Source organism: Biomphalaria glabrata, chromosome 12, assembly GCF_947242115.1.
Source record: "Biomphalaria glabrata chromosome 12, xgBioGlab47.1, whole genome shotgun sequence".
Taxonomy (NCBI): Eukaryota; Metazoa; Mollusca; class Gastropoda; family Planorbidae; genus Biomphalaria; species Biomphalaria glabrata.
Window position 1 is genome coordinate 29,278,353 of NC_074722.1, and position 11,458 is coordinate 29,289,810.

The 11,458-nt window shown below is 36.2% G+C and overlaps 1 long non-coding RNA gene across 1 annotated transcript; it reads right to left on the reverse strand.

Annotated features, from left to right (window-relative positions):
* Window positions 1-848: 848 nt before the first annotated feature.
* Window positions 849-8,864, reverse strand: LOC129922058 (uncharacterized). Its single transcript, XR_008774067.1, has 2 exons — window positions 6,590-8,864; window positions 849-1,342 (listed from the first exon to the last, which is right to left on the reverse strand). It is a non-coding gene; the product is annotated as an uncharacterized LOC129922058 (long non-coding RNA).
* Window positions 8,865-11,458: the final 2,594 nt, after the last annotated feature.

An 11,458-nucleotide genomic window follows, 5' to 3' on the forward strand; every position in this document is an offset into this window, starting at 1 on the left:
TATCGCTGGCCTCGGGTCTTTAGTGTGCCTTCATGTTATGTATGCTATATATTCGTAGTGAATATAGTATTTCATACGTTATATTACCTATTCCTCTAGATCAGTGCTTCTCAAACTGTGTTCCGCAGAATCCTATATGTTCCACGTACTACTGGAATAATTAACTTGTAGGTGACCAAGTAAATTAATCTCTCTAAAAATAAGCAGAGTGTACCGCTAAATACTCAAAATGTGCTAAGTGTCCGATAAGAAAAAAGGTTTGGAAAACACTGGTCTAGATCAGGGGTCGGCAACATGCGGCTCTTTGGATGTTAAAGCTGCGCAAATATTATTTATTTTATTGAAAACAAAAATTTTTTTTTAAATTTCTGATTCGATTCTATCTCTCAGCCACTTGTACTTGTATATAACCATTCATGTTTTTACCATATCACTTTTATACGTTCATCTTTTGGCATTACTTGTTCACTTAAATAATGTACTGATAGATTGTCAGGGGTGCCGAGGAGGAGGAGTCAAAGTAAAATACAACCAAGGCCGTTCTGTTGTTTTCTTGTTACCTTATTGAAGTATTAACCTGGAGATGAATTATTGGTTGTAAAATTACTTTTGAACAAACAATTTCTAAAACTTATTCAATTAAATAAAATAAAAATAAAATAAAATTCTTTTAAAATTCCCTCATTACACCTGTGATGTTGCTAGTTCAGGCTGTCTTGAAGTCAACCAATTACTCTGCAATCGTTTGGGTGTAATTGTTCGGGTGTATTACGTGTAGTTGACCAACAACACAAACAAGAACTGGCACATCAATTGTAACAGGTGAAGAGATGTAGTCAACGATGATGAACAAGTTAATATATATTTATTATGATAAAAGGCCACAGTAGAAGTCTCTGTCACTAAACACGTCGTTACCCTGGAATGTTCTATCGCTAACTGATTTTCCGGTCTCTAACCCAACATATCCCAAACGTCACTAGTCCCGTTCAATATGCGTCTACTATGGTGCGTCGCTAAATAACTAAAATAACTAACCTATATAAATAAGGTGTCTAACAGATTCCTCCCCCCCTTGAAAAAAAAAATATGTCAATATTTTTCCACTACTGTCAAGTCTTACAAGGGCATTTTCAATTTAAGGGGAAGACCACAAACATAAAATCTTGATCTCTTCATCTTGACATCTTCATCTTGACAGTTCCTCATATTCATGTCAATGTTCATAACAGTTCATAACATTCCAGAATCATCTTCATTGGTATACAGTTCATCATAGAGGAAAATGTGGCATCCTATGGGCATGTCCTACACATCTCAAATGTTCTTCACTGGCAGTAATCTGATAAAATACAATATTTCAAAAAACAATTACAGACTTTATTTACACATTCAATACATTTTTTCTTACCACCCTTTTATACGCTTTTGTCCATTTTTCTTTTATACTCACCCTTTTCCATAGAACTAACTTTCGTCAATGATATATGAAATGATTCACACAAAAAAAATATCCATACTTACTTTTAAATGCTTAACATCAACTTTACTTATCTCCCTTTTCATAACATATAAATGGTGTCAATATATTAATATATATTACATAATCAATATAATCATAGTTTATTTACAAAACTGTTTCACTTCAATGTCATTCTAGACAATAAATCAGCTACAATATTCACAGCTCCACTAATAGCTTTCACTTCAAATTTATACTCCTGTAGTGCTAAGAACCATCTATAAACACGACTGTTTTTCATGCTCTTTTGCTGTATATACTGAATAGGTTTATGATCAGTTAATAATATGAATTTCCTTCCTATTAAATAGCTCTCTAGCTTAGTAATTACCCATATTACAGCTAAGGCTTCTCTTTCAATGACACTATATTTTTTCTCTGCCTCTGACAATTTTCTACTTACATATAATATAGGATGTAAGTTATCATAGTTCTGCATTAAACAACCACCAATAGCATTACCAGATGCATCAGTTGTGACATAAAATATTTTGTCTTTATCAGGTAGTCTTAATATTAGTTCATGACTAAAAACATCTTTAATTCTGTCAATAGCTTTCACACATTCCTCATTACAAACTACTTTTTGAGGTTTTCCTTTTTTAAGTAAGTCATTTAGTGGATTCACTATTTCTGCTAAGTTTTTTATAAACTTTCTGTAATAATTTACTATTATTCTTCAATAGGGCTAATCATGTTGTTATTTATTTTATGTCCTAAGAAAATTATTTCCTCCAATCCTATTTCTACTTTTTCTGCTTGAATTGTAAGTCCACTTTCTTTTATTATTTTGAATACTTCTTTTACATCTACCAAATGTTCCTCCCAACTATTATTAAAAATACATATGTCATCTAAATAGCAAATAACATTTTCTTTGTTTCCAATTATCATGTTCATCATTCTATTAAATGTGGCAGGTGCATTTACTAATCCAAAACTCATATAATTCCATTGAAAAATACCATATGGTGTTACAAATGCTGTGTAAGGTTTTGCATTTTCTGTTAAAGGTATTTGCCAATAACCTTTAGTTAAATCTAATTTAGTAAAAAATTTTGCTCCATTTAATTTATGTAAAATATCCTCTATATTTGGCATTGGATATGGGTCAAATTCTGTGATGTTGTTAAGTTTCCTATAATCAATACATAACCTTATATCTCCATTCTTCTTTTTGGCTATCACAATTGGTGAAGCATAAGGAGATGTTGATGGTTCAATTATACCTGATTCTAGTAAATTGTCTATTTCTTTCTTTACTTTGTCTTGTAAATGTAGCGGTATTCTATATGGCTTGAGCTTGATAGGTTTTGGATCTGTTACTTTAATGTCATGTTTAATAATATTAGTTTTTCCTGGTATGCTGGAAAAAATTTCTTTGTATTCCTGTATTATTTTAGTTATATCTTTTGACTTTTCCTTAGTTAGATTATTAAGATTAATCTTTTGCCAAGTTTGATTCTCTTTTGTTTCTATTACAGGTATTTCCTTAATATCATTTTCATTATGATTTTCATTTGTTATTATCATCAAGCATTCTTCTCTTTCTGAAAATTTATTTTCTATTTCCTCCTGAATGTTTTGTATCAACTCATCTTCTCTATCATTATACAGTTTCAAATTATTTATGTGATATGTTTTAATTTTCCCATTTATTTCAATTTGATAATTCACATCACTAATTTGTTTTATCACCTTAAATGGACCTTTCCATTGTTTACCAATTTTATTTTTCAGGTCATTTATCAATATTAATACATTGTTTCCTACTTCTAGTGTTTTCAATTGTCTTTTCTTATTTAGATTCTCATGAGTACTTTGTTTGTACTTCTTATTGTTGTTATATGCTTGAGTCCATATTTCTTTCAATTCTGTTGTGATTGTTGTTTCACTGTCATTATTTAATTTATTCTCATTGTCTATTAGATTTTCTTTAAAAACATCTAATTCATCTCTGGGTTTTCTTCCATGTATTATTTCATATGGTGAAAATTGTGTTGCTTCATGGATGTTGTTTCTATGAGCAAATAGTACATAGTTAATGTAATGATCCCACTTGTTCTGATTATTCTGAATTATCTTTGTTAGTGATCTTTTTAATGATCCACCATATCGTTCACATAAACCGTTACTCTCCGGGTGGTAAACCGAAGAGTATATGTGCTGTATATTGTATTGTTTAGTCCATTTCTTAAATTGTTCTGACTTAAACTGAGATCCCTGATCACTCAATATAATTTTAGGTATACCATGTCTTGTAATTACTTTTTGAGTTATGGCATTAATGATATTTTCTGCACTTGTATTTGATAATGGGATTGCCTCTGGGTATCTACTAAACATGTCTATTACTGTTAGAATGTATTTGTTATTATTTTCAGTTTGAATTAAAGGACCTATTAAATCAATAGATACTTTCTGAAATGGTGCCGTAGGTTCATCCATTTCTTGAATAGGTGCTTTATTCACTAGGCTTTTGTTAGATCTCTTTTGACATATGTCACATGAGTTTATGTATTTGTTGATTGTTGCTTTCATTTTGGGCCAAAATACTTGTTTTGACAAGTTCCTATAACATTTCTTTACTCCCCTATGTGCTGCTAAATTATTATCATGTGTCATGATTAAAACATCTTTCCAATATTTCTGTGGTAAGACAAGTTGTTTTATTTTCTTGTTATCATTACTTGTTTGTCTAAACAATATTTTATTCTCTATACAAAATTTCTCCATTGGATTATTATTGTTTTTATCTGATATTCTTGAATAAATTTTCCCAATAATATTGTCATTCATTTGTTCTAATGCAAATGTGGGTGTTGTTTCTTTTTCACTTTGAGATATTTGTGTTTCCAGACTATTTTGTGTTTCATTTTCTATCTCACTTTCCTTAACATCTGTATTTTCTATTTGTATTACATTACTGGTTTCTTTTTCTTCATCCTTACTTATTACATTTATTGTATTTTCCTGTTTCTTACTTTGTTTATCCATTGATCTTGTTATTATCATACTTGTTATATTTTGTGTTTCTATGTTTTCATGATTTTGTCTTATGTTTTTGTATTTGTTTTGCCAGTCTTCTAATTCTTTTCTTGAACATTCTTTAACTCCTTTTATGTTTCCTACTAACATATCATATCTCATTTCTGGTATTGCAATGCCATCACAATAACCAGTGAAAAATGGAGTTTCAATGTACACCCTTATAGCTTTAAATTCCCTTACAGTGCCATCTGCTAATTCTACTTTCTTAGTAAACCCTTTATACCAATGAGGTTTGACAAATTTAGTTTTTACTGCCAAAGTGTTACAACCTGAATCCCTGATTAATTCCACCGGAATTCTATCTACAAACCCTGGGTACACTGCAAAATTGTTCCTATTTCCTTCCATGAAATATATCCTATCTGTACCTTTATTTTTGTATTCCCTACTGTAACTCCTATTTCTATAATTTCCCCTGTCATTCCTATCTCTACTCCTATATCTACTGTTATTTTGTTCATTGTATCTATTTCTACTTCCAGATCTACTATTCCCTCTTCTACAGTTAGCTGCTATATGACCTTTTCCTTGACATTTAAAACAGGTTATTTCACTATATTTTCTATTTCCACTATTTGATCTGTTTCTATTTCTACTTCTATCAACATTTTCTTTGGTGTATCCTATTAAATCTACTTTGCTCTTATCTCTATCAGAAAATGGTTTATTTGGATATGCATTTTTGTATACTCTCATTATCTCTGTTATTTCATCTATAGTTTTTGGGTTTCTTTCTCTAATAAAAGATTGTAATTGAGGATCACATTTATTTACAAAGTTGTCCACTAGAATAAAATTTTTTAATCCTTCATAAGAGTTTGTTACTTTTTCTAATTTTACCCACTTATTGAAAAAATCCTTTTCCATATTAATGGTAGTTTGGGGTTCTATTCCTAATGATGGTATATTGTCAAAGTATTTCTTTCTAAAAGTTGTAGCATTATGACCATAGGCATTTAATAATTCTCTTTTTAAAACCTGATAGCTATCATCAATATGATGGTCATGATTTTGGCATATTGTTAGAGCTTGACCATGAACAAAGTCTATCAGTATTTCAGACCATTCCTCTTCAGGCATATTAAATGTAGACATTTTTGCCTCATATCTTTTCAGAAAATCACCAATGTCATCCTTCTGTTCATCAAAACTTTGTATCTTTCTCTTTAGCCATGTCTGCGAATTAGGGTTGTCTCTTTGAGTGGTATAATTATTTGAGTTATTTGTGTTATTTCCTTGTTCAGTTTGGGCTCTGGCTTGTGCTGCATCCAATCTCATCTTCTCCATTTTAGCTTCATGTTCTCGGTCCTCTTTTTGCTTCTCATATTCTTCCTTTCTGATCCTATCTTGTCTCTCTATCTCTTGTCTTTGACGTTCTTCTTGTCTTTCTATCTCTTGTCTTTGACGTTCCGTTTCTTCCTTCACCACTTGCTGTACATAAGCTGCTAAGTCCTTTCCTTTTAACTCCATGGCCTTTCCATCCTGCATAGCTGTTTCCTTAACCTCCTTAAGGTCCACATATGATGATGTAGCCATTGTGTTTTATATTTTATATATATTTTTACTTGGCCTATATTAGTTATGGCTATACTTTAAACTTATTTTATATTTAAGTTTTTCCACACTTTTATACAAATTTTAAATGGTATGTCTCTATCTATAGATTTAGTAAATGTATAAATCTAGTCTGAGTTATTATGGTTATATTCAAATCTGTATATTAGATCTAGTATTACACACAAATTTAAATCTAGTATATTATAGTATGTATAATAATACTATTTAGATCTATAGTTATCAAGAGCACTATGACTTTTAGATCTAGTATGAATAACTATGATCAATTTTAAAATCTGGTATGACTGAAGTCACAGTGAAGTGTCTAGAGTAAATTCAAGGACTGTCTAGAGTCTAGATCTAGATTAGATTATGGTTCTATTTAACCATACGAAACAAATATGTGTATACAGTGTCAAATATATCTTCAACAAGATATATATATCTAGAATGTACTACCTTCATTCATCTTCAACTTAATAATATTTCAAATTAGAGTCTAGATGATTAAATTGTACCAAAGAGATGTACAAAATTTGCAGATCTATATTTAGCCAGACGACAGTGTTTGACTACATAGCCAGTTTCGGCATTATTCTCATGGCAAAATCATAATTGATTTTAACCGCTCAAACTAAAATTATTTTAGTCTGATTCACAGTAAAAGAATCCTACCCGCACTTTCTATCATTAAGTGAAAAAAAAAAAATACAGATCTAATTAAATTAATAAAAATAAATAATTTAAAATAATATAAACAAATGAAATAATTAAATGAGACTATCACTATGGGTTGGGATGTGACAATATGGCACACAATGATAACGTCACGAAGTAACCAGGCAACAACGGATATGACGTTTACACAAACAAAACAAATTACAATCCTAAATATATAATATAGCTTTTCATCTAAATTACGTCTTCTACCCCGACGGGTTTTAAGGCGCACCACCTGATTTTACTCAGGCTAACGTACCAAATTTAGACAAAATCTATTTCTAAGGGCAATCTAAACATATACTAATAAGAAAAATGGCACTTAGCTTTTGATAAGAAAGATCCCTTTGTTCGGACTCCCGAATATGCTAGATCACAACAAATTCCACTGCCTCTCTTCCAGTTCTGACTCTGTTCTCCGGTGCTACCAGTATCCCACGTAATGCCACAGATGTCCTGATATGCCACAGCAAAATGTTCCAGTTTCTTCGACGACTGTTGATGAGCGTATGTGTAGTTCCGACGACCTTGTGTACACAGTTACTGACGAATAGGTTAACGGTTCTTCTGGCGATGACTTGACTTGTGTAGACGACTACTGACAAATAACAGTCTCTTGACGGCAACTTGATCTGGACGACTGACGAATAACGAATTTCTTGACGATGACTTGATCTGGGCTGACGAATAACGGCTTTCTTGACGATGACTTGATCTGGGCTGACGAATAACGACTTTCTCGACGATGACTTGATCTGGGCTGACGAATAACGGTTCTCTAAAATAGTTCACTGCTTCTGCTGCTACTCTGGTAGTACGACGAAGTTTGCTGTTGTACTCTGCTTCACTAGACCAACTGTCCAATGTAGACTAGGTGAAACCAAGGTCACCTCCGACGACGTTCCGTTAGACGATTAACGGTTTTCAACGAAATTAAGTGGATGTAGCTGTTTCCACAACTTCACTGCTAACAAGTCTAGATATGGTCTAGACCGACGAATACTAGATATATCAATGTTCAGTACTGATAAAGATTACTTCACTAACCTTCCAAAGGTTAAACACAGTGACCGTTATAAACGTGGCAAGCAACCGGTTCAATGAGCAAACTGCTCCACAAGAATCTCTCCAAGGGTAAGACGACAGAGCGATTTCGATTTAGTTAGCTACCAAACTTGTAGTACTCACAATACTTCTGACAGCGGGCAAACTGTCCTTCTCGAAACTGACGAGGTAAAACTTGATACTCAATGTGGCTCCTATGACGAAGAAAAAATATGTCCAACAGGTTCACTAACGATCTCTCACCCGTTATGAACGAACGGTTTCTCTGGTTGTAGGTCGATTCAGCATATGAAGATCAGGCTTTGATAATATACTGGTTAAGCAGACCAGACGTTGCGATGATTACTGTCCTGACGAAGGTCACCCTGAGTTAACGGCTCGTCGAACGTGCGATCAAACAGGCGATGACTGTATGTAGATCTAGAACAAAGTCACTCTGTGATGCTGCTGTGTTCAGCCGTACTCCGATGAAATCTTATAACTTCGAGTGCACGACCCTCACCTGAGTAAACGTTCTGCTTCGAGGTCCGGTTCGATGTTCGTCTTCATCAGGGTCCGGCTTCGAGGTTCGGGGTCGCCACTGTGATGTTGCTAGTTCAGGCTGTCTTGAAGTCAACCAATTACTCTGCAATCGTTTGGGTGTAATTGTTCGGGTGTATTACGTGTAGTTGACCAACAACACAAACAAGAACTGGCACATCAATTGTAACAGGTGAAGAGATGTAGTCAACGATGATGAACAAGTTAATATATATTTATTATGATAAAAGGCCACAGTAGAAGTCTCTGTCACTAAACACGTCGTTACCCTGGAATGTTCTATCGCTAACTGATTTTCCGGTCTCTAACCCAACATATCCCAAACGTCACTAGTCCCGTTCAATATGCGTCTACTATGGTGCGTCGCTAAATAACTAAAATAACTAACCTATATAAATAAGGTGTCTAACACACCACAGTTAAATCAGATCTGGATGAAGTGGTCAGCTCTTCTCCATTAAAACTAGAAATGAAATACTCAACAATTCCTTTATTTTAAAATTCAGGCAGGTCATTTGTTGTATTGGAGAAGGTTTCGGTGCTGCCTTTTCAAATATTTCATAAAAACAAAAACTGTTCAAGTCTGAATTCGAACTCGAGCCTCCACAATGGAAGGCCGGCGCGTTTTCCACTGAGCGATCTATGTGCACATAACAAGCCAAATTTAAAAAAAAATTCTTATTTAAAAAAAGCAAAGTTTATCTAAGGGGAAGTACGCCTCCCTTACAACTATATATATATATATATATATATATATATATATATATATATATATATATTGTTACGAATCTCACTATCCAGGCTCTCTGCAAACTGCACCATACACCACCAACTTAAAGAACTTGACAAGTCAGTGCTCCAAAATAACGTAAAGGTTTAATGTCCATAAATAACAGCCAATACTGTACAATTGGCAGCACGTAGAACAGTACAAATAGCTCTGCGATAACAAATATCTCTCCGATACCACCGTTCCGCCGTATCAAGTCTTGCACTGGCCTCTCCGTCTCGTTCCGGGCTTGCACTGGGTTCAACAGTTCGGGACTGACTTCACACACTTGGGCTCGTTGTGTCGGACTCGATCACAGACCAAGATCAAGACGCCGTTCGTCTCAACTGTACTTGACAGTACTCCGCACTGAACCGTCGTAATGCTCCGTACAGAACCACACCGTTGAACTGTGCTGTAGTCGACCGTGTTCTGAACTCCTGTCGTGAACCCGCTTTCTGAACCTTGCTGTATTGAGCCCCTTTTCTCGACTGTCTTGACTGCGTCACCTCCGCTCTTATATAGGGTCCCTACTGGCCTTCTCGAACCGGGCAGAACGCCGCTCGACGTTTCTAGGTGGTCAGATGACTACATCTCTCGTGACGCCCCTGAGCTCTGTTCACGTCGGCGATCCTTCCCGAACTCTCTTGTTGACATTCGTCTCGGCCGATCGTCGTAACTCGTCACGGTTGACCGCTCGTCTAGCGCTGGCCTGGGGCGATTTGCGTCGGCTGACTACACACACACCACTACCCCTCTCTGTGCCAGCACCAAGTTTATAACACTGCCCCCTCCTTAGATCTGTCCGTCCCGGACAGAATCAACATCATGACATTGGCTGTAAAGTTTCATCGCTGTAGGTGGGGGTCGATCGGTGGCAGTTGGCTTGTCTCTTGGGCTTGACGGAGTCATCCATGTTGCAGTCAGTAATGGTCGCTTCCTTCTTCTTCTCCAGTTTGTCTTGACCTGGTTGCATGGACGTCGTGCTTTCATCGCCATCCATGTTGAATTCAGAAAACGTTTTCTTCTCCTCCAGTTAGCCTTCATCTGGTTGTATCGACCTCGTGATCGCATGGTCATCCATATTGCACTCAGTAAAAGTCGCCTTCTTCTTCTTCTCCGCCAGTTGGTCTTCATGTGGTTGCAGTGATATCGAGGTTGCATCGTCATCCATCTTGCATTCAACAAAAGTAGCCTTCTTCTTCTTCTCCGCCAGTTGGTCTTCATGTGGCTGCAGTTATTTCTTGGTAGCATCACCATGCACGTTGGACTAAGCAAACGCCGCCTTCTTCTTTTCCTCCAGTTGATCGTCTTCTTGTTGCAGTGACGTTGTAGTTGCATAGCTCTCTTGTCGTTTGGTACTGAGGGCAGCCAATTGACACATGGAGAGGTATAGGATGTAAGGGCAGGGATTACCAAGATTGTTGGCAAAAGAGGTGGCTTCATAGGGCTTTGCGAAGAAGGACTGGGATGGGATTCAAATCCACAGGACAGGGAATTGTGGAACAGATCATCATCTTCAGCCTTGTCTGGAGTGCATGCTCGTGGGGCAGGTTGGCAACACTCCAGGTGCAAAGGTCCCTCGTCTTCGGCTTCAGGCTCCATTCGGCTTTCTTCACCGCCATCAGGACCTCTCTCTCTCGTCTCAGTATCGGGCCAATCACTTGTTGGTTTCAGACCTTGTCGATTACTTTCGTCTTTCAAATGTCCATCAATGTCAACGTCAGACTGCCTTGGGTTCTTTTTACCACCATCAGGACTTTCCTCTCCAGTCTTGGCAGCTGGACCAACGGCTGTTGGGTACGGACCTGGCTGGTATCTCTTAGCTTGCAAATGTCCCTCAACAGCTTCGTCGGATTTCATTGGGTTCTTATGGTCACCATCAGGGCTTCTCTCGCTGGTCTTAGAATCTGGGCAAGCGTCAGTAGGGTCCCACCTTCGTACGCCACTTGCAACTTGCAAACGTTCCTCAGCAAAATGCTTGGACGCGGAGCAAACATTCACTTGATATGTCTTGCTGTTTGAGGTGCTCATATCAGGTACAGCTGCATCACAAGCTTCGTTCGAACTATGGGCAGCTTCCATTGTCTCTTCATCTGTCTCTTTCGGCTCCACAGGTCTGTACTCCCTGTTTTCAGATTGACAGGCAGCACCACATTCATCAGCATTGCCGTTGTCACTGCATATTTCTTCAAAGCTTTGGGTGGCTAGTAGTTCATTGTTTAACGATGGCG